This window comes from Chlorocebus sabaeus, chromosome 23 (assembly GCF_047675955.1).
Source record: "Chlorocebus sabaeus isolate Y175 chromosome 23, mChlSab1.0.hap1, whole genome shotgun sequence".
NCBI classification, from domain to species: domain Eukaryota; kingdom Metazoa; phylum Chordata; class Mammalia; order Primates; family Cercopithecidae; genus Chlorocebus; species Chlorocebus sabaeus.
Window position 1 is genome coordinate 37646956 of NC_132926.1, and position 22448 is coordinate 37669403.

Consider the following 22448-nt stretch of genomic DNA (forward strand, 5'->3'; position numbering starts at 1 on the left):
GACATAGAAATAACATATATGTCATCTCAAAAAAGATCAAAGGAATGAGTTTGCAATCACATATTTCTTCAGTGAAATATTAATATTTGCACCAAGAGAACTAAGTAAATGATAGCCCTAGGTCAGTTGAGATTAGGAGATTGTTAATAGATTAGTTCAAGCTGTGCCAGATTTTGTCACCAGGTAAATCACAAAACCACTTAATTTTTGGAACTTTTTTTAGTATCAGATTTACAGATAAGGGATTCAGACTAATAGTCTTACTGGTATATCTATGTGAAATTAAAATAGATTCACTCAAATTTATCCTCTGTATTAGTCTGTTTTTACACTGCTGTAAAGAACTTTCTTGAGACTAGATTATTTATAAAGGAAAGAAGTTTAATTGACTCACCTGTGTGGCTGGGGAGGCCTCAGGAAACTTACAATCATGGCGGATATGAGCAAGCACCTTCTTAACAAGGTGGCAGGCAAGAGAGAAGTGTGAAGGAAGAACTTTCAAACATTTATAAAACTATCAGATCTCATGAGAACTCACTCACTATCACAAGAACAGAATGGAGGAAATCGCCCCCATGATCTGATTACCTTCCTTTTTCAACATGTGTGGATTACAGAGCCCTCCCTCAATTATGAACTGACATGAGATTTGGGTGGGGACATAGCGCCAAACCATATCACCTGCCCACAAATTTACCTAGCAGTAAACAAACATAGATGTTTCAAGAACATTGAGAATGGAGTTTATTCAGAATTGGAGATTGACAAATGTATTGGGCAGACGTTAAGGCTACGAAAACTGTGTTGGTTTATAAAAGAGGTTTAGTTGAATAGAGAGGCATGAGAACCCAGACAAGAAAGGTTTGAGGCCTTGATATTGTGGTGAGGGTCAAGATCAGGCTTATTTGGGATGAAGAGAAATAAGAAGATGTTGCTGAAGGGGACTTTTCAGAGTTCCAAGCCTTGGATGGACATAAAAACCAAGGAATTTTATTCTAGGCTTGCCACTGTAACCCATGTTCACAAGCTCCCCTGGTCATGCTTAATTGTGCATTTATCCTCCCAAAAGTGAATCCTGGCTCCTCTGTTGAGCAATATTGTCAACTGTCACAGCTGCCAAGCCAACAGATGGTGTGGACCTATGTCACCAGCAGTTTCTAAATGTAAAAATATAGTCATTTAGATGTTTTCTGTGTACACCCATTTCCTCATTAATCTCCTAACTGCAGCTGCAAATGGATAATTTCCATGTAAAACGTAGTGGCATTCTGGCCACCTTCATTCACATACTTTCAGGCCACCTGCCCTGTCTTCAGTACTATAATAGAACTGAGGTGTGCAAAGAACATATAATTTTTTTCTGATTATTTAGTAAAATCCATGTTTTATCTATCCATCTATACTTAAACCTCTTTGAAGAGAAGGCCCCTTTCTTTTAATTTTTTAAACTTGGATAACATAGGGCAGCTCTTAACACCTAAGAGTTAATGAATGTTTCTTAAATTGATTTTAAGTCAAATCTAATTTGGAAGAAGTGGCTCACAGCAAGAAAAAAAAAGCACACACACACATACACACATAGTAAAAACAGAAGCAAACTGAAAGAATGACTCTACAAAGCATAAAGCCAAATAGAAATGGTTATGAATTATTCTCTGCTTTTGTTTTGTAATCACTACTAGAAAGAACAATGGAAAGTTATTCATTTGTCAATTACCTCCCACCTTGAGGCTAGCATGAGTCACAAATTAGAATCTGTGCCAGTGATACCTCCCTTCTCGAACCCATCTTAAAAGTTCTGACCAAATGAATCTCCCTAAAGCATATATCCAATGTCTCCAGTTTAAAATTATAAAGACTTTCTATTATCCACTGAAAAGAATTCCAAAGATCCTCGGCCTGGCAATTTTTTCTTATCCAGTCCCAAATGACCCTTGCAACACCATCTTATGTTACTCTTTTAGTTGAAACCAGGGCACCATCAAAATAAATGCTTAAAAATATCTCTATTACCTTGTACATGCATTGATATTTTCCATGCAGTTTGTCAACAAAAGACCTCATTTGTTTTCCTTCACTTTGGGGTTGTTTGCCTCCGGGAAATAACCGATACTGAGCAAGATAACTGAAGGATAAAATAGAAAGAGAATATTAAGTCAAAGATAGTACTTAAAGTAAACCACTGAAAATATTACTAAGTAGCTGTTAACAACAACCAATATATATGGTAGCATAAAGAAATTCGTTTGGGGTATTTTGTACAGGTACTACAAACTAAAACCAAACTACCACAATAACAGTTATAACATATAATTTTACAGCTCTTACTCTGCCCTTTGACAAGTGTTCAGGGACTTACATTCCAAAACTTCTGCAAGTCTTCAATTTGCTTACCCACAAAGACACTTCAAATTGAACAAAATCCAAACAAACTTAGTATTATTCCATGTACGTGCATAAATTCCTGACTCTGAATTTTCTATTTCAGTTATTGAAATCACAATCCAATCAGTTGCCATAACCAGAAACTTTCAAGTTGTCTTTCACCATCCTAATTCAAAGATTTTGGAGGTGGAGGCTTTTTTATTGTACATTGACAAATTATTCATATGTATATTTAAAATGTACAAAGTAATGTTCTGAATTTTTTTTTTTTTTTTTTTTTTTTTTTTTTTGTGATGCAGTCTTGCTCTGTCACCCAGGCTGCAGTTCAGTGGCGCAATCTCGGCTGGCTGCAACTTCCATCTGCTGGATTCCAGCGATTTTCCTGCCTCAGCCTCCCATGTAGCTGGGATTATAGACATGCGCCATCACTCCTGACTGTTTTGTATTTTTAGTAGAGATGAGATTTCACCATGTTGGCTAGGCTGGTCTTGAACTCCTGACCTCGTTATCTGTCCACCTCGGCTTCCCAAAGTGCTGGGATTATAGGCATGAGCCACCACGCCCAGCCATGATATTTGAATACAATGTAAAATGATTAAATCAAATGGATTAACACCTCCATCACCTAAAATATTTAATACCTTTTGTATTCAGAACATTTGAAATTTTCTCTTACTGATTTTGAAATGTGAAGTACTCAATTATTAGCTATATTCACCACAGTGTGCAATAGATTTTTAAAAATCAAATGTATTCCTTCTATGTAACTGAGGCTTTGTACCCTTTGACTATTATCTCCCCATTCCTCCTATCCCCCAATCTCTATAACCACCATTCTAATCTCTGCTTCTATAGTTCAAATGCTTTGGATTCCACATATAAGTGAGAACATGTGGTATTTGGCTTTCTGTGTTTGGCTTATTTCACTTAAGACGATAGTCTCTGATTTCATCTGTGTTGTTGCACAGAACAGAATTTTTTCCTTTTTAAAGGATGAATAATATTTCATTCTATATATACTACACTTTCTCTAATCATTCATCCATTAATGGATATTTAGTGTGATTCTATAACTAGTTTATTGTGAATAGCGCTACAATGGACATGGGAATGCAAGCATCTCTTCAACACAGAGATTTCAAATCTTTTGGGTAAATACTCAGAAGTGGGATTGGTGGATCATATGGCAATTCCATTTTTAGCTTTTTGAGAAACTTCTATACTGTTTTTCACAATGGCTGCACTAATTTACATTCCCACCAACAGTGTACAAGGGTTCCCTTTTCTCCACACCCTCATCACCACTTGCTGTCTTTCACCATTTTGGTAATAGCCATTCCAACTGTTTAAGGTGATATCTCATGGTGGTTTTAATTTGTATCTCCCTAATAATTAGTGATGTTGAGCATGTTTTCTCGTATCTATTAGCCATTCATATGTCTTCTTTTGAAAATGTCTATGTAGGTCCCTTGCCCCTTTCTTAATCAGATCATTTGTTTTCTGTCTATATAGTTGTTTGAGTTCCTTACATATTTTGGACATTAATCCCTTATGAGATGTACAGATAGCAAATATTTTCTCCCAGTCTCTAGGTTCTCTCTTCATTCTGTTGTTTTCTTTGTTATGCAGAAGCTTTTTCACTTTTTTACTTTTGTAATTCATTTGTCAATTTTTGCTTTTGTTGCCTGCACTTAAGGGGCCAAATTTAAAAAGCATTGCCTAGACCAATATTGTGTGGTTTTACTCAATGCTTTCTTCTAGCTGTTTTACACTTTCAGAATTTACGTTTAAATCTCTTATCCATTTTGCATCTTTCATGCATATGGAGTGAGATAAGGGTCTAATTTTATTCTTCTGTTTGTGAATATTCTGTTTCCCCAACACCACTTATTGAAGATATTGTCCTTTTGCCATTGTATATTCTTGTCACTCTTGTCAAAAATCAATTGACCATAGATGTGTGGTTTTATTTCTGGGTGCTCTATTCTGTACCATTGGTCAATGTGCTAATTTTTATGCCAATATCATATTATGCTTCATAGTATAGTTTGAAATCAGATGGGAGGATAACTTCAGCTTTGTTTTATTGTTTTGTTTGTTGGGATTTTTTTTTTATTTTGTTGTTGTTTTGTTGTTTTTGCTCATGATTACCTTGGCTATTTGGGGGGCTTGGAGTTGTTTTCTGGTTTTGAATCAATTTTAGGAATTTTTTTCCATATGAAAAATGACACTGGAATTTTGGTAAGCATTTCATTGACTCTGTAGATCATGCTAGGTAGTATGTATATTTTAACTTTATTAATTATTTCATGCCATGAACACTGGATATTTTTCCATTTATTTGTGTCTCTTTAACTTCTTTCATTAAGATTTTATTATTTTCTATGTACAGGTCTTGGTCACTTCTTTAAGTTAGATTTATTCCTAATTTTTTTTTTTTGTAGATATTATAAATAGGATTGCTTTCTTGATTCTTTTTCAGAAAGTTTGTTGTGAATGTAAAGAAATGCTACTAATTTTTGCAGGTTGATTTTGTACCTGCAACTTTATTGAATTTGTTTATCAGTTCTAAGTATTTTTGTGAAATCTTTAGAGTTTTCTATATGTAGGGTCATGTTATCAGCAAATAATGACATTTTTACTTCTATACTTATTTAGATGCCTTTTTTTTTTCTCTTCCCTCATTTTTCTGGCAAAGTCTTCCAACTGTGTTGAATAGTAGTGATAAGAGTGGGTACTCCTGTCTTGTTCTGAACCTTACAGGATAGGGTTCCAATTCGTCATCATTAAGTATTAATATCATATTAGCTTTGGGCTTTTTATACATGGCCTTTATTGTGTTGAATTATATCCCTTTTATACCTAATTTGTTAAATGTATTCATCATGAAAAGGTGTTTAATTTTGTCAAATGCTTTTTCTGCATCTAATGAGATGATCATATGATTTTTGTCTTTCTGTTAATGTGGTATATTGCATTTATTGATTTACAAATGTTGATCTATTCTTGCACTGCAGAAAAAAATCTCACTTGATCGTGATGAATATCCTTTTAATGTGTTATTGAATTGGATTTTCTAGTATTTTGTTGAGGATTTTTGCATCTGTTTACCAAGGATATTGGCCTGTAGTTTTCTGTTCTTGTGATTTTCTTATCCAGCTTTGGAATCAGAGTAATGCTAGCCTCATAAGAAAAGCTTGGAAGTATTTCCTCCTCTTTGACTTTTTGCAACAATGTATGGAGTATTGGTATTAGGTATTCTTTAAATGTTTGGTAGAATTCAGCAGTGAAGCCATCAGGTCCTGGGCTTTTCTTTGATAGAAGACATTTTCAATCTCCTTACTCACTATTAGTCTGTTCAAATTTTCTCTTTCTTCATGATTCCGTCTCAGTAGGTTATATGTGTTTAGGAATTCATCTGTTTCTTCTAGATTATCCAGTTGATTGGAATATAATTGTTCATAGTAGTCTCTCACGATCCTTTGTATTTCTGAGCTGTCAGTTGTAATGTCTTCTCTTTCATTTCTGATTTTATATATTTGAGTCTTCTCTTTTATTCCTTAGTCTAGCCAAAAGTTTATCAATTTTGTTTATCTTTTAAAAAACTACCTTTGTTTCTTTCATCTTTTGTATTGTTTTTCTAGTCTCTATTTTATTTACTTCTGTTCTGATGTTTATTATTCCTTTCCTTCTGTTAATATTGGGCACAGTTTGTTCTTTTTTCTTTCCCTGAGTTCCTTGAGTGATGTTAGGTTGTATGTGTTTGTGATCATTTCTCTTTTTTGATGTAGATGTTTATTGCTATAAACTTTCCTCTTAAAACTGATTTTGCTGCATCTCATAAATTTTGGTATGCTGTGTTCCCAAGTTTTTGTCTCAATAAATTTTTAAATTTTCCTTTTAATTTCTCCATTTATCTATTGAATGTTTGAAAGCATACTGTTTAATCTCCTTATATTTGTGAATTTTCTAAAATTCCTCCTGTTACTGATTTCCGATTATATGCCATTGTAGTTGGAAAAGATACTTGATATGATTTCCATTTTGTTAAATTTCCTAAGACTTGTATTCTGGCCTAACATATGATCTATCCTGGAGAATATTCACTGAATGCTTGGGAAGAATGTGTATTCTGTTCCCTTGGGGGAAGATGTTCTGTAAATGTCTTTTACGTCTTTTTTATTAATAAGTGACATTCAAATCCAATTTTTTATTAATTTTCTGTCTGAATGATTTTTTCATTATTAAAATGGTATATTGAAGTTCCTTATAATACAACTTATAAATTAAAAATAGATAGTAAGTCAATAGATTCACAAAGCAAATTGTTATTCTTATCCACATTTCCAAAACAAAGACACAAAAACACCAAAAGAAAAAGTAATCGTGTTGAAAATGGGGGACACATTGAGGATATGGGACAAACCCAAATTCTCAGAGTTTATATAGGTGTTGTTATTGTTATTGCTGTTTTATTGCACTGAATTATATAAGAAATGAGAAAATCAAACAATCCTTATGACAAATCTCTTTTGGAGTTTATTGAACATACTACTGCCTCTCAACTGCACAGACCATATATTTCTGTATACCAAGAACAACTATACATCATGTATAAAACTAAGGTCAAGTGTACAGCAGATTTCAAGTAAATCATTATTCCCCAAAAGATAATTTTGCATAGTTTTTTGAAGGAAATTGGTCTCAATTTGTTGATTCTTTTCAACAAAAATGTTAAGCTACACATGTGTTTTACTTCATTTTACATTTGTCTGAATAAAGCTATCCCTCCAACATATTTGCAGCGTTTTGCAACATCAGATGTTGCTTCCAGCTGCAAAAAAAAAAAAAAAAAAAAAAAATTATCCTTTATGCTCCCTTATGCTCCAAACAATTTAGAATGTTTATATCTGTAGAAACAGTAGCTGCATGAGGAGTCCAGTACCCGAGAGGTAGTTGTTTCTATACCCTATTAGACTATATCAAAGACAGCATTGTCAAGTACTTAATGATTGGCTTTTCATGTGGGACCCAACATTCCAATAGAGCCTTTATTATTCCTACCAATCTGGCTTTAGTTCATTTTCTACAGACACTCCAGATTAAATTTTCTTCATTATCATTACAGAACTACACAAATAAGTGGCGCATCTGTTCAGGAAGTGGTTTATTATCTGTTTGGATGAGGTTTGAGATGAATAGAAAAAATAACTATAGAGGAGAGAAATGCACCAAGGTTTATGCCCACTGTGGAATTCAAGACCAGTTGTGTTATCTCTGAAAATCCTTTGGTCTCTCCCTTCCACTGAATGGGGAATTATCAACTAATGATTTGGTACCATTTATCATGAGGAAGAATGCAAAGCAGATAGAAATCAAACCAAAACAAATGCACAGAAACCTGGCACGTGATAAGGGTCTAATGACGACCTCACATTGTTCCATTCAATTTCTGGCCCATCTCTCCAAAAGAAAACTTGAAGAACTGTAAATATTTTACCAACAATCCCATATCAGATATTTCTCATGCAAAACAAGGCTGTATAAATAAATCTGTTGATTAGGAATGCATCAACACATTACAGCTGTGCCATTCACATGGGGCTTACAACCAATCTTTTCTGTTACTATTAGGCTTACACCATTCATTTCAGAACTAGCATAAGGCCTAGGCAATCTGAAGAATCTATGCCAGCCCTGATCAGGTCTGCATTCAGGTATTTGTCTGCAACACACCTTGACTGTACTCCCAGTTTGCCATAGCTCAGTCATAAAATGTGCTACAAGTGGTTCATTTCTGTTAATAACTAAATAACAATGAAAACAGAAACAATAATAATAATAATACTTACTCAAACTTTAACATAAAAGTAAATCACCTGATAATCTTGTTAAAATGCAGATTCTGGCCAGGCGTGGTGGCTCACGCCTGTAACCCTAGCACTTCGGGAAGCTGAGGTGGGCGGATCACGAGGTCAGGAGATCGAGACCATCCTGGCTAACACGGTGAAATCCCGTCTCTACTAAAAATACAAAAAATTAGCTGGACGTGGTGGCGGGCGCCTGTAGTCCCAGTTACTTGGGAGGCTGAGGCAAGAGAATGGTGTGAACCCGGGAGGCAGAGCTTACAGTGAGCTGAGATCGTGCCACTGCACTTCATGCACTCCAGCCTAGGTGACAGAGTGAGACTCATCTCAAAATAAGTAAATAAATAAATAAAACTAAATAAATAAAAATTCAGATTCTGATTCACTAAGTCTGGGGTGGGGACTAAGATCGTATTTCTAACAAGCTCCCAATCTTGCTGATGTTTCTGGAGTGTAGAAAATACTAGCGTGGAAATAGACCTATGGTGTCTAATAATGCTAGCCACGTGTGGCTACTGAGCACTCAAACTGCAGCTACCCAAATGGAGATGTGCCCTGAGTATAAAATGCCCATCAGACATCAAATGCATACTGCTCCCCAAAATACAATAGGTCATTAATAATTTTGTATTGATTAAATATTTAAACGATTTTCATATATTATAGTTAAATAAAATATACTATTTAAATTAATTTTACCTGTTTGTATTTACTTTTTAAAATGTGGCAACTAGAAATTTTAAAATTATATATATGGCTTGCACATTTCCACAATGCTGAGATGAACAACTTGTGAGTTTTTTTGTTTGTTTGTTTCTTTAATGTATATATGTTAAACATTATATACATCACCACACCTTAAAAAATATCTCTTTGACATACCTGCCTGGAGGTGGGATAACTCTATTTTTGCCACCAATCAAGTAGATGAACCTATTAAAATGCATTCAACAGAAATGAAATCAAACAGCATTAAGCTATAAGGAAAAGTATTTGTTCAGGTAACAGTAAACTAAGACTGGAGTACTTAATTTGGGACTCTGACTCTATTTCTTTTTAATTCTCTTAGTTAGATCCAATGCTCAGGCAAAGCGGCACATCTGCAACTGGAAAAAAAAAACACAGAGATAAAAGAGATAATCTCTTCCTTGAGGCTCTGTTTTAAAAACAAGAAAACTTTTCCAGAAACCACTAATAAACTTTAATTCCATCTCATTGTTTCAAACTGAGTCAGATCCCCAGTCTTGAACTAGTTCTTGTGAACTAAAAATTGACATGTTCTTATTACCTTAGATAGAGTTGCTTGTATCAATCACTGATAAAAAGAAATGGAATTAACAAGGTTCAGTTGAACTAATCATGAAACATCCCCAGAAAAGTGAAATTGATCTTCCAAAGTGCAAGGCCATCACCTGATGGGAAATAAATTGGGTGGAGGAGGATAGACTCAAGACCAACAATAGTAGGTGAGACCCTTCTTCTGTTGTATAAGGTTATTATTTTGGGAAAAGTATACTTGATAACGGTATTTTTTTTCCAAATCAACAGGTCTTTTATTGGATCATTTAACTATCACAATCAGTTCTTTGGAATCATCTGGCATCTTGTTTATGTAACCAGACGACGGTTACAACTTATTCAGCTTGCTGAACTGTCCCTTTTTCAGAGACATAGATGCCATCCAAATTTTTTCTGATACTCTTGTTTTTAGCTCTTGTGGCTTGCTGAATCAAAGCAGTTGAATTTGAAAGTAGTTCAATGTCATTTCCTTCCAGGACTAAGTCATCTTTCAGGCCTTGAGATACCGAACAAGCAACACCTGGCCTCATCTGAACCCTGTGGAGATTATATATATATTTGTATATATATATTTGAGATGGAGTTTCACTCTTGTTGCCCAGGCTGGAGTGCAATGGCGTGATCTTGTCTCACTGCAACCTCAGCCTCCAGGGTTCAAGTGATTCTCCTGCCTCAGTCTCTCAAGTAGCTGGGATTACAGACGCCCGTCAGCACGCCTGGCTAAATTTGTAGTTTTAGTGGAGACGGGTTTCACCATGTTGGCCAGGCTGGTCTCAAACTCCTGACCTCAGGCAATCCTCCCACCTCAGTGTCCCAAAGTGCTGGGATTACAGGCATAAGCCACCTCACCTAGCCTTATCCAAGAAATGTCTGATTTCAACACGAGACCTAATCTCAGGGATAATGACATGGATGGGGAAGTGAGCATCCACAGACCTCATATTGTAATGGAAGTCCAGTGTAACACCTTTGATCATGTTCTGTACGTTACTACGAATCATGCAAACAGTAGCCACTTTCTTTCTATTTCCCCCCTTTTGTCAACCTTGAGCCTCTTCTTTCCCTTTCCAAGGAGACTAAGTTCTACATTGATGTGACTGAAATCCCTCTGCAGGTTTCCTCTGGGGCCCTTCACAAAAACTATGCATCCCTTCAGAGTGACGTTGACATTTTCTGAAATATCAACAGTCTGCCAAGAATGGTCTTCATTCTCACAGTAGATGTGGCAAACAGTGGTAAAAATTTTTATATTATATACACACACACACAGACACACACACACACACACACACACACATATTAGAACCCAGAATCCTATCACTTCATAATATGATATTGCTGACTCTCTCCACACAGCTCTTCAGGTATGCCCATAGGCATAAATTGTGTAAACTATGCATACTTAACTGTCACCTTTTTTTCATGCAATCTGCCGTAGAAATCTTTTCATTTAGATTTATATGACGATTTTTGCCGACTAAAATATCCCATTGTAAGCAAATGCTTTAGTTTAGAACTTTCCAGTCAGCGTGCCATGAATGGACTTCAGGTACATCTCAAGCTGTTAATCCACTCAGTCCTCAGTGTAGCCAGGTGAAGCCAGGGGCTTCCCAGCAGATAGCTTTATTAGAGCAAGATTCTGATGGCCCTGCTCAATCATAAAATTTGTAAAGCATAGCCACTAATTTCTGCCAGTTTTTGATATTTCTGTTATTTTGAAATTTTCACTATTAGAAACAAATTACTATAAACATTATTAGTCATATATGTTTTCCCAGTTGTTGGTTCTAGCAATAAAATTTTAAGACACTTGTATTTTCAGCAGGTTTTTTAAGGCTTCAAGAAAAAGACATGCATAACACTCTTTAAGTATTAGAACTTTATTGTTGAGAAATATGAAGATGTAGAAAGATAGTGGTTACATTCCCATCAGCTCTTCATCAAGATCCTCATCAAGTTCATTTGATATCACTTGGGATAACAATGAGAAATAAGGTGATCTGTCTCACTAGACTTTCTGATATTTAGACATCCTAAAGTGGAGTAATGTCAAACCAGTACAGAGGAGGTTGGCTTCGCTAATATTCAGTTAACCTATGGATGGTTTGAGCCAGTACTTGCTCCATGGATACCAGAGGTGTTTCCATTCAAATTTCCCAGGTGTGTGTGTGTGTATATACTTCCAAGCAGATAAAAGAGAGGCAGAGAAAAGTGGGCAGGCGGTACACAGACAAAAAATACAGGCAGACAAACAGCATTTTCTGATGAAATTGGCTGAGCTTAAAATATTTTTAAAAGGTTAGAAACCTAAAGCAATACTTTTCCAAAAATTCATATTATTAGTTCCATTTTACAAAGAAGGTGAAGGAGGCTCAAAGACTAACAAAACCAGAAAGTCTTCAGAGTGATGTTTGACTCAAATTTCTATGCTCTCTATTTGAAGCCAGCTTTATCATCCAGAAAGGAACTGGTAGTGATGCAGGACAAGCAAGACCCAAAATTGAGGCTTAGCCCGGGAGGGTTTTTGGCTCTGCCCAGGGGTTCTTGGCTTTGCCCAGGAAAGAATTCAAGGGTGAACTGGTGGTGTTACACAGCAACTTTTATTGAAGCTGCAGTGTACAGCAGCCAGCAGAGGTACTGCTCCTTGCAGAGCAGGACTACCCCGTAGGCAATGTCCCCAGAGTGGAGCTCAAAGGCACGTCTGCATGCATATTTATACCTACTTTAAATTATATGCAGAAACTCCTAGCAAAAAAGTGGCAACTTCAAGTCATTTGGTCATTATCATGGAAGAAGGCAGCAATTTCCAAGTGTTGCCACGACAATGGTAAATTAATGTGGCACGCTGGTGGGGTGTGTCTTATGAAAAGCTGTTTCCCACACTGGACCTGTTTTAGCTCATTCTCTATTTGGCCTGGTATCTGAGCCCCGCCTCCAGAGTCAAGTAGCATGGGCTGCCCAGTTGTCATTTTCTAAATTCATGGAAAATGTTCGTGTTGATTTGGGTGAAACTTGACCTTATACAGCAGATCAATTTGCAAGTTCATATTCAGTGAGCTGCATGATGAAGGTGCCAGATCCACATTAGCATAGCACAATCACAAATGACTGTACAGTAGTCCTCTGTGAAAAATGGCTACATTAATGATTGCCCACTGATCAGTCTAAGTTCTAGAAGAAGATTTGCTAGGAACATCCCTGAGAGGCCTTGAATTGCTCAGCACTAGTACTATACAGTCTGGATTTTATGTGGTGTTCATCATTGTCTTATACATTCAGACTATATAAAGGTTGCCAGTAAGCAAACATAGAATAGTTGGGTAAACTACATCTTGATACTAAATTCTGTAGAAATTGATAAATAAGCTGTAAAGTTACAATGATTTATCAGAATGATCAAAGCCATAATTTTTTATACCATTGGTTTGAACCATACAGACACTGCTGCTGAAAGGAGCCAATCATGTATACTCTACACCTGAAAAACAAAATTTTAAAACTTTGTATTAATGTTAAATACATTCATGTAAAAAATGGATCTTACATGGGTAAAACATGCAGAATACACATATGCACCAATAGTCTCTTTATTACGTATACTTTTTTGGCTCCTTGTTTTCTGAATAAACAAAGTGGGCAAGGAGACTCTAACTTTCTCCATAATTACACTTGTGAGATCATTTCATTCAACAAATATTGCTTCAGATGCTATTATGTGCCAGGCAGACAAAAGGATACAACACTAAGCAAGAGGGATATTCCGCTACCTTCAAAGAGCCTGAAGTCTAGAGAGAGAGAAACAATTACAATTGTTTATCTGACAATTACTAGACAGTGTAATGAGAACTCTGCTTGGAGAAGAGCAAGGCATGGTTGCTCCTAACCTACATTTTGGAGGAGCAACTTCTAATCTGATCTGACAAAAAAGTTAGGTGAAGAATGGTAAGAATAAGAGAATATCCTGTGAAAAGACCAGAAGTTTAGAGAAATATATTCATTCAGGTAACTGCAAATATTCAGGCATGTCTAGAACGTAAAGTCTAAGTGGGGAATGGTGTAAAAAGAAGTTGAAGAAATAAACTACAAGGACATCACAAACTCCAAAGCAAATTAAATAATTTGGACATTATTCTGAGGGCAATTGAGAGCAAGGTTGCCAGATAAAATGTAGAAGGCCCAGCAAATTGGAATTTCAAATAAACAACAAATAATTTTTAGTGTAAATATGTCTTATTACTAAAAAGATACAATTAAAAAATCATTGTTTATTTGAAATCGAAATAACTGGGTATTCTGTGTTTTTATTTACTTAATCTGATGACCTTCATAGGAAGTCACTAAAGGAGTTTAAGCAGAAAAATTAAATGATATAATTTGAGGTTTAGAGAGATATCACTGGTTGTGATACAGAAAACAAATTCATTCATTTGTTCACCTATGACATCATTTTTTGAGCAGCCACCTTAACATTTAAGTAAGAAACAAATCTGTAATTCCAAGAAAAACTTAGGGCAGTGTCTTTTGAGTAGCATCCTTCATATTCTTGCCATATTCTCCCTTCCTGTATTGATATGTATGCTGCAATATGCGGAGTGATTAACCGTACAGCACATTGACTATGGAGACAGAGAATCTGGATTCAGTCTCTGACATCCTTTACTCATGAATTGTGCAAGATACTTAACCTCTTATGTCTCAGTCTCTTTATTTGGGAAAAACGAATATAATGCTTTCTGCAAATCTTAAGGATCAAATGAGTTAATGTACGTAAAGCCCTTAGAACAGTGTCTGACACAGAATAAACCTTATGAAAGCATCCATTCTTAATTTAAGTATTAACTATGTTTTCTTCAAGTAAAATTTTTTTAATTTAAATAAATTTACCTAAAGCAAAACATTGTATCATGATTATAAGTTGAAAATTAATTATTTCATTTGCCATAAATAGAAGTTCACGGCAGAAATTCAACTTAAAAAAATACAACAATAACAACAAACAATCATACTGGATTTATTCTTTTGCAAAATAACAATGAAATGTATTTTTTTAAATCTCACTGTTGCATTTTACAGAAGAGGAAATTGAGGCTCAGAAGAGAAGAGATTTTCCTCAGTCATAGTGACTTAAGCACGCAGCAGGGGAATGTATCTGTGGTCATTAATTCCTAATTCAGGGCTTTCTGCAACGTATCTATGGCTGTTTTATCATAAAGGTTTAGTGTACGTACCTGCAGAGCTGCATAGCTTTGGACCTTTAATTTTTCTAAAACTTCTGTAGTCAAGTATTACTGCTTGCACTACAATTTCCAAACCTTTCTTTATTGTTGCCTGTCACTCTTTTCACTGAGCTTTCCAAAGTTCCATCTCACTCAGCCCTTAAGAGAGGAGTAAAGTTCTCATCTCACTGGAGTGGGAGCAGAGCTCTCTAGCTGCTATTCCTGTGGTCAGGCGAGATGGACCTTTCCACCGAAGAAAGTTCAGAAGAAGCTTCTAGATACACACATACAAACGCATGCGCACACACACCACACACACTTTTCTGCACCTATTAATACCTCTTTTTTAACATTAGATCCCTCCTCTTTACGCTTCCATTGGCTTCTTTCTTTGTCACTCCTTCTTCTGTTCTATTTTAGTTTTTCCTGGTTCTGAGCTCCTGGAGGCAGGCAAAGTATGAAGTAAAATATATCAGCAGGCTTAATGCAAAGACAAACAAATGTTGCAATTGCCAAAATCAAAATATTCACTCATGTACCACCTAAAAGTACTCTGGTTGACATACATCAGAGAACTCTGCTGAAAAGAATCCTGTCCCTAGAATTCTAGGCAAACAAGGAGTGAAAAGCTTAAGCCCCAGTCGCCTGACACTGAGAAAGCAACACCTCTCCAAGTAGACATGCTGATGACCAAGGACAAACATTTTATTTTTCTATGGCAGGCCTTTTCACATGTAGTGATGATTAACGGGCTTTCAAAATAAACGATGCCCTAATAATGCAAGTACACACAACTAGCACCATTCAGTGTCCTGTATTTATGTGCTAGATTTTACAAGTCAAGGCGGCCCTCATAATGATTTTGATAAAGAAATGTAATTCATACCTGGCTGGCTGAAGCAAGCATTTAAAATACAAAATCCATTTAGTACCGATTAGCTTTAGGACATTATTTATGTAATTTGCCACAATGGCAGATATTAGACAGAACGTTTTTCTCTTTCCTTTGAAACAGTTTATCAATCACCCTTGCTCCTGACAAGCCCTTAGGAGGAAAGCATTTATCAGAGTGTATTATAAAACTCTAAAAATAAAGGCTGAAACTAGTGTTTATACAGAGAATACAGGCCGATTGCAAAGACTTAAGAAAAGACTGTTTAGTCTCCAAGTCTCTTCAGGCAAGAGGAGAAGTCAAGCTTGCAGAGATGCATTGGTAGTGCTCTGGAGTAGAGGGAAGAAATCTGTTACTGGATTCTTAAAATGTAATGTGCAGAGATGAGGGAGTTGTACAATACAGTAAGTAATATTTGCTTTCAACAAGCAATGTGAAATGTATAGATAATATGGTGCTTTTTGAATTTGCAAATGTCACAGAATTCACAATACCCAGTGGAGTTGAACAAGCAATAAAAACCTTGTATGAGGAATGGTAATGCTTATAACTTGCACAATGTTGTGCTATTCGTCTTGAAGATGGGAACTGAAGAGTATCTTGTAGTTAGAGCAGCAATCTAGAAGTTCTCGACTCTAGTTTGCTTTCAAGAAGTCACTTAATTTCTTCCAGGCCTCTTTTCCACTTTTGGAAAAATAGCTTCCAGGTGTATCTTCCAGAGGCCTAAAAGTAAAGGTTCTCAATGCTTGCAGCAAATTAGAATTACATGGGAAATTATAAAAAAGAATTAGAAACAGCACCCAAAATTAACTAAGACTCGTGGATGCTAGGATCCAAACATCTTTTTTTGTTGTTGTTGAATTTAAATATCTCAAATGATTCTAATGTTCAATTAGAGTTAGGAGCCATTGGCTGAGAATAGTAGTTATCAAAATATGTTGAATATTGGGAAGTTTTAAAAATCCAAATGCTCATATCACACAATATCAATTAAATCAGAATTTCTGGGGATAGATCCCAATGCCAGTAATTTATAAAGCTTCCCAAATGATTCCCAAGTGTAGTCAACTTAGTGGGCCATTGGTCTATATTATTGTATCTCAAACTTTAATGTGTATATGGATGGTTTGGGGGATCTTATTAAAATGTAGATTCTTATTCAGTAGATGGGGCCTGATAACTCTTAATTTCACAGCAAACTCTTAGGTGATGCAGCTGTTGCTGCTCCAGGCATTTGATGTAACAAAGAAGTCTTGAAGAATTAAATGCAAACTCCTGACATAAGCATTCAAAGCCCTCCATATTCATCAGGAAATTTATGTACACCGCTTTGGGCTAAGACCCAAAAGTCCTTAAATGGCACATTCTCCTCCTCACAAGATCCATAAGTGTTTTATTTCAGTACTATTTCCCAACCCTCCTCTTAGAAAATACAAGAAATGGGAAAATGGAAAATGAGTGCTCAAGAGTTATTTGAAAAGAGCATTTGATGTCATGTCATACTGGGTCCTTTTTACTTTTTACCTTTTTACCTTCAGTAGGGATGACACCAGGTTCAAGAGGCCAAAGAGGAGATCTGGAGCCAGTGAATTAAACAGAGGTTTATTTGTGGATATTTACTCACCAGGGTAATCCAGTGGCAGTGGGCTGGACAGGAGAATTGCAACAGCTTGTAAAAAGCACACTGTTTATATAGCACTTTTACTTACTGCCCTGCCATAACAACCTCAATGTGGCAACCCTCGTTTCTTAAGTTAAGCTATTACTGTCAGGTGTATCTGGCATACAGGATATGCTTAAGATAAGTTATTGCTCTCAGATGCATCTACCATACAAGATCATCCTCAGGATATGCTTAGGTTAAGTTATTGCTGTCAGGTGCATCTACTATACGTCTAGTCATACCTCCTGCCTGAATTCATAAACTTTCTGGAGTAGCAAAATATCATATGTTAATGCAATGCAGAAGCTATGTATAACCCAGTCTTAAGACTTGGGGCCCAAGAGCTGCAGACTGCAGGAACCACTCTATGACTCCCCCATTGTAAATGACCTGAGTGTCAGATGGGGGTTAGAAGCTGTCCCAACTTATATGTTGCAGTAACAACAGAATTGGGTTTCAGAAAAATCCTTAAAATGTATAACCATGGCAGGAAATGTCTGAAAACACCCAGACCATCAAGATTTTTAATAGATGTTTGCTATATCTGCCTCCCTCCTTTTTACTTTTACAGTAATCACCTTTGCGTAGATTTTTAAAGATAACCCAAGTCTACTACATTAATTCCCTATCTGACCTTTTCATCTTGTGTCTCTTTTCTCATCCATTTCATTGCCCAAGTTGCTATGCAAATAATTTTTACTAAAACACAGCTTTAATTATTATGCCACATTTTAAAAAATTATCAATAGTCCCTATTGCCAATAAGGTAACAGTAGTTGGATGACTCCAGTGGAGGAACTTCTGATGGACCCAAAAGCATGTTCCAAGAGAAGAGAGTCAGCTCTTGAGCTTCCATTGTGGAGAGGACTCTATGCTGAATTGAAACTATATCAGCCTCTGAGAGTCCTAGAATCTATGACACCTCAGTTGTAACAAGCAGTAATTGTAATAAGTTACAATAAGCAGTTGTAATAAGTGCCCAGATTCTGGTTTCTAATATTACTATTCAATAAAAGGAAGCAGAGCTCCTTGAAGAAATGGCTGATTGTTAGGGCTGGCCAGGAAAAATACAAGATGAGCCTGGAGCATCTAGTAATTTCTAAAAGTAAGGAAGTGCTCAAAAATCAAAATGTTAGGGGATTGTCAAGGGATACAAGTTCTGACCTGAAAAAGCTCCCAATGGCCAGAGGTAGAACAATCGAGCAACAAAATAAATAAAAAATGTAGTAGTGAATTATAACACAAAGTATAACATAAATATACATGAGTCTATGCTTATATAAATAAATTAATAGATAGATAATAGATAGAGGTGAGAAGAGACAAATCTCCCTACAGAAGAATTTCAAATAATTTATGTGAAGTTTAGTTCTCCACTCTCTTCTTTGAGTGTAGATTGGACAGAGTGATTTGCTTCCAAAAATAGAGTATGGAAGCGGGAAAAAGCAACTTTGTAGTGCAGAATCCGGTAAACATCACCCTCATCATCTAATCAAGGTTAACATCACCAAACATAGGTCATGTTCACATGTTCACGGCAGGTACTCTGAAAGAATATAACAAGGACACTTTTGTGATCTTCTCAGAAATCCATAACCCTAGTCTAATCATGAGAAACATATTAGATGAACTCAAGTTGAGAGAAATTGTACAAAATACCTGACCAGTACTCCTTAAAATGGTGAAAGTTATGAATAATGAGGAAAGACTGAACAATTTTCACAGACCGGAGGAGATTAAGAAGACATGACAACCAAATGTACATAGTGTCTTGGTTGTGAACCTAGAACACAACAACAACAAAAACAAAAACAAATATAAACATTAGTGGGAGAACTTTGAAATCTGAATAATGTGTAAAATTTCATTGACAGCGATGTAACAGTGTTGGTTTATTAATTGTAACAAATGTATGGTTAATGTAAGATATTAATATTGGAGAGAACAAGTTGAGGGGTACATGAGAACTCTCTGTATTGTCTTTGCAACTTTTCTATAAGTCTAAAACTACTTTAAAATAAAACTTTTATTTTAAAAAATATCAACCATCTAAGACTTCTCTTGTCCCGTTAATTACCTACTTTCCTACCCTGGGTATGACCCTAAAGCAGCTAATAAATATGGAAGCAAATGGAACAAAAAATAGAACAAGATTTCCAGCTACACAGAGCCTGGTGCATAGAAACCACTCAAATTTCTATTAAAAGAAAGAAGTAAAATTGAAGACCATACAAAGGATTATGAAAAAAGGTGTAAAAATGGAATGAACACCTAACCTTAAACTGATGTCTTGTATCCTGACAGAGAAGATAAGATATATTTTTAAAAAAGAAGGAAAGAAAGAAAAACTACAATACAAAGAGAAAGTGAGTTGCCCCATCAGTTCTCTGTGAAAGTTTGGAAACATTTATTCAAACTGGATATTGACATCCATTATTTTAATACAGCTTCACAAGAGTATCTAGATAGCTATGAGTATTTCCATTTCATAGCTGAGAAGACTCAGACACAGGAAGGTTAGGTGCTTTGCTTGAGGTGCCCTTGTGTCCTTGCACAAGGATTTCAGCAAACTACAGTGAAAGTAAATTTGTCCTTGGCCCATATCTCACTTATGGTAACATAAATGACATAAAATCTCCCATTTCTAACACCTAAGGATTTATTAATTAACAAGTGTAGAAGCCGCCAGATTGTGTTGATCTAAATGACAATGGGCAGGATATATGAGGTATACCAGTCAGCAGAGTGTGTTAAACCAATCCAACTTTTGAAGTTTAGGAATTCATAAACAACATGCATCCATGTGAACATGATTCCCCAACTCGGCAATCTGAATACTCATGCCCAACTGCTGAGCCAAAATTCTAATCCTTCTTTAGACCATAACACAAATTCAAGCATTAATTATATATCTTCTTTTCCATCTAGCTTCTCTCTGACAGGCTGCCCTGTACTCTCGTAGGTATGATTTGCCTTCTTTGGGGAGAAGAAGGGCTGTGAATGGATCAAAGAAAAGCCCCCTTTTCTATGGTAAATGCTAATTCTCTAGCCCTACTGGTCTGCAAATTAGCACCTTATCGCCACATTATCCCTGTGCATCTCCAGAAGGGACAAACCTGGTCAACGACTTGCAGATATGATGCCAAAAAAAGGGGTTCATATGCAGTTATGGTCACCAACCTTGAAAACTTTCTTCAGGTTGGCCGGGCACAGTGGCTCATGCCTGTAATCCCAGTACTTTGGGAGGCTGAGGCGGGCAGATCACAAGGTCAGGAGAGCGAGACCATCCTGGCTAACACGGTGAAACCCCGTCTCTACTAAAAATACAAAAAATTAGCAGGGTGCGGTGGCAGGCGTCTGTAGTCCCGGTTACTCGGGAGGCTGAGGCAGGAGAACAGAGTGAATCCGGGAAGCAGAGCTTGCAGGGAGCCGAGATTGCGCCACTGCACTGCACTCCAGCCTGGGCAAGAGTGTGAGACTCCGTCTCAAAAAAACAAAAAAGAAAAAAAGAGAAAAAAGAAAACTCTTTAGGTTAACTGGAAGTTTAGTTTAACACGTTTAAAACAAAACAAAACAAAATAAATAAAACGATTTTGAGAATAGGTGCACTTCCTCTATAAAAGAGTTCTGGGCTTTAAATTTAACAATTGTCTGTTTTTTCTTAGGTCTTTTTCTTCTCTCTGAGTTAAACTGTTGTGCTTTTGTTACAATAATTGTCTAGATTCCCATATTATCATCCTCATCATCACATTCAATAATTGTAAACTTTTATCAAGTTTTTGCTAAATGCTGTGAAAGATGCTGTACTAAGCAGTGAATTTTCTCTTTCAGTCTTCAAATAAAATGCTCCTGTAGGACAGGTACTATTGTAGTAACTTCATTTTATGGATAGATAAATCGAGACTGCTACTAGGGAATGGCAGGACTCTGATATAAAGCCTGATTCAGAGTCCATGCTCTAATCACTTGCATAATGTGCTTTCGCAGTTTAGGAGAAAATTGCATGTTCAGTTCTCCACCTTAGCTAGGTTAGATTAGATTTCCTCCTAGGGCCTTTCTAACTTTGATAATAAAATATAAGCTCCATGAGGACATAATTTTGTCCTTTTAAAATTTCTTTCCAGTGCTGTGGTCACAGTGCTGGAAAAATGTCTGGCACAGAATAAGCATGCAATACCGTTTTATTGAATGAATGCTTGATAACATTCTGTGTATGCAGTAGAATATACTTAAGAAGCCTGAAGCTTGGAGTCAGGAAAACTTACAGTTAAGGAGTGAATTGCTTGTATGTAAAATACATAACATCCCTGAACTAGGAAAATGAGCATAGCAATTCCTTTCTTATAGGCAATTCTTCAAGACAAATGAGAAGACGTAAGCAAAACATCACAGAACTGGAACACTGAATGAGTTCTTACTGTTGTTGCATGTCATCAAAAGTTTTCTTGCATTACCTGTTTCTCTCCTTTCTCACTAGGTTTCTTACTAGAAACCATCTATGTACATTTGAATTTATTCCTTAATCAAGCCTGGCTTACTCAATTTTTGGTCAAACCTCATCTATGAATAATTTAGAGACACTTTTGGATTCTAGTTTCATAAACAAAAACACCATCACCAGAATCACCAGTAGAATCTGTCTGAATGCAGATGGTAAGTCAGTGCGATGACTTTGATGGGTGGAGAGAAAAGGTGGGTCAACTTTCATTTTAGGTAACAAGGACACGTGCATTCAAGGGAAACAGAAGTCATTGGATTGAAGGAAAGAGTTACTCCAACAAAAGAGGCTATTATAGTGGACAACATGTACCTATTGTAAAGTACCTGAGAGAATGGGCTCCTTATTTTTATTCTTCAAAAATGAAGCAGCATGTGCCAGTTGGAGTTCTCAGTAGAAATGTGAGTGTGTGTATGTGTATCTGTTCCAAAAATTCAAGTTTTAGACAAATGAAGAAAAACAGTTTCAGTATAGATCACAAAACGAGCATCCTCAGAGGAGGGAAAAGAAAGCTGAGGTTTTCCCAAGGATGTTATTTATTGCCAAGCACATCCAAAACTGTTTGCTTTCTCCTGCTTCATGAATTTTCTGTGTTCTTTTCGGCACCAGCCCAGTAGATCTGGAAACC

The 22448-nt window shown here is 36.2% G+C and overlaps 1 pseudogene; it reads right to left on the bottom strand.

Annotated features, from left to right (window-relative positions):
- Positions 1 to 9886: 9886 nt before the first annotated feature.
- On the bottom strand, positions 9887 to 21818 carry LOC140709881 (large ribosomal subunit protein uL6 pseudogene; annotated as a pseudogene).
- Positions 21819 to 22448: the final 630 nt, after the last annotated feature.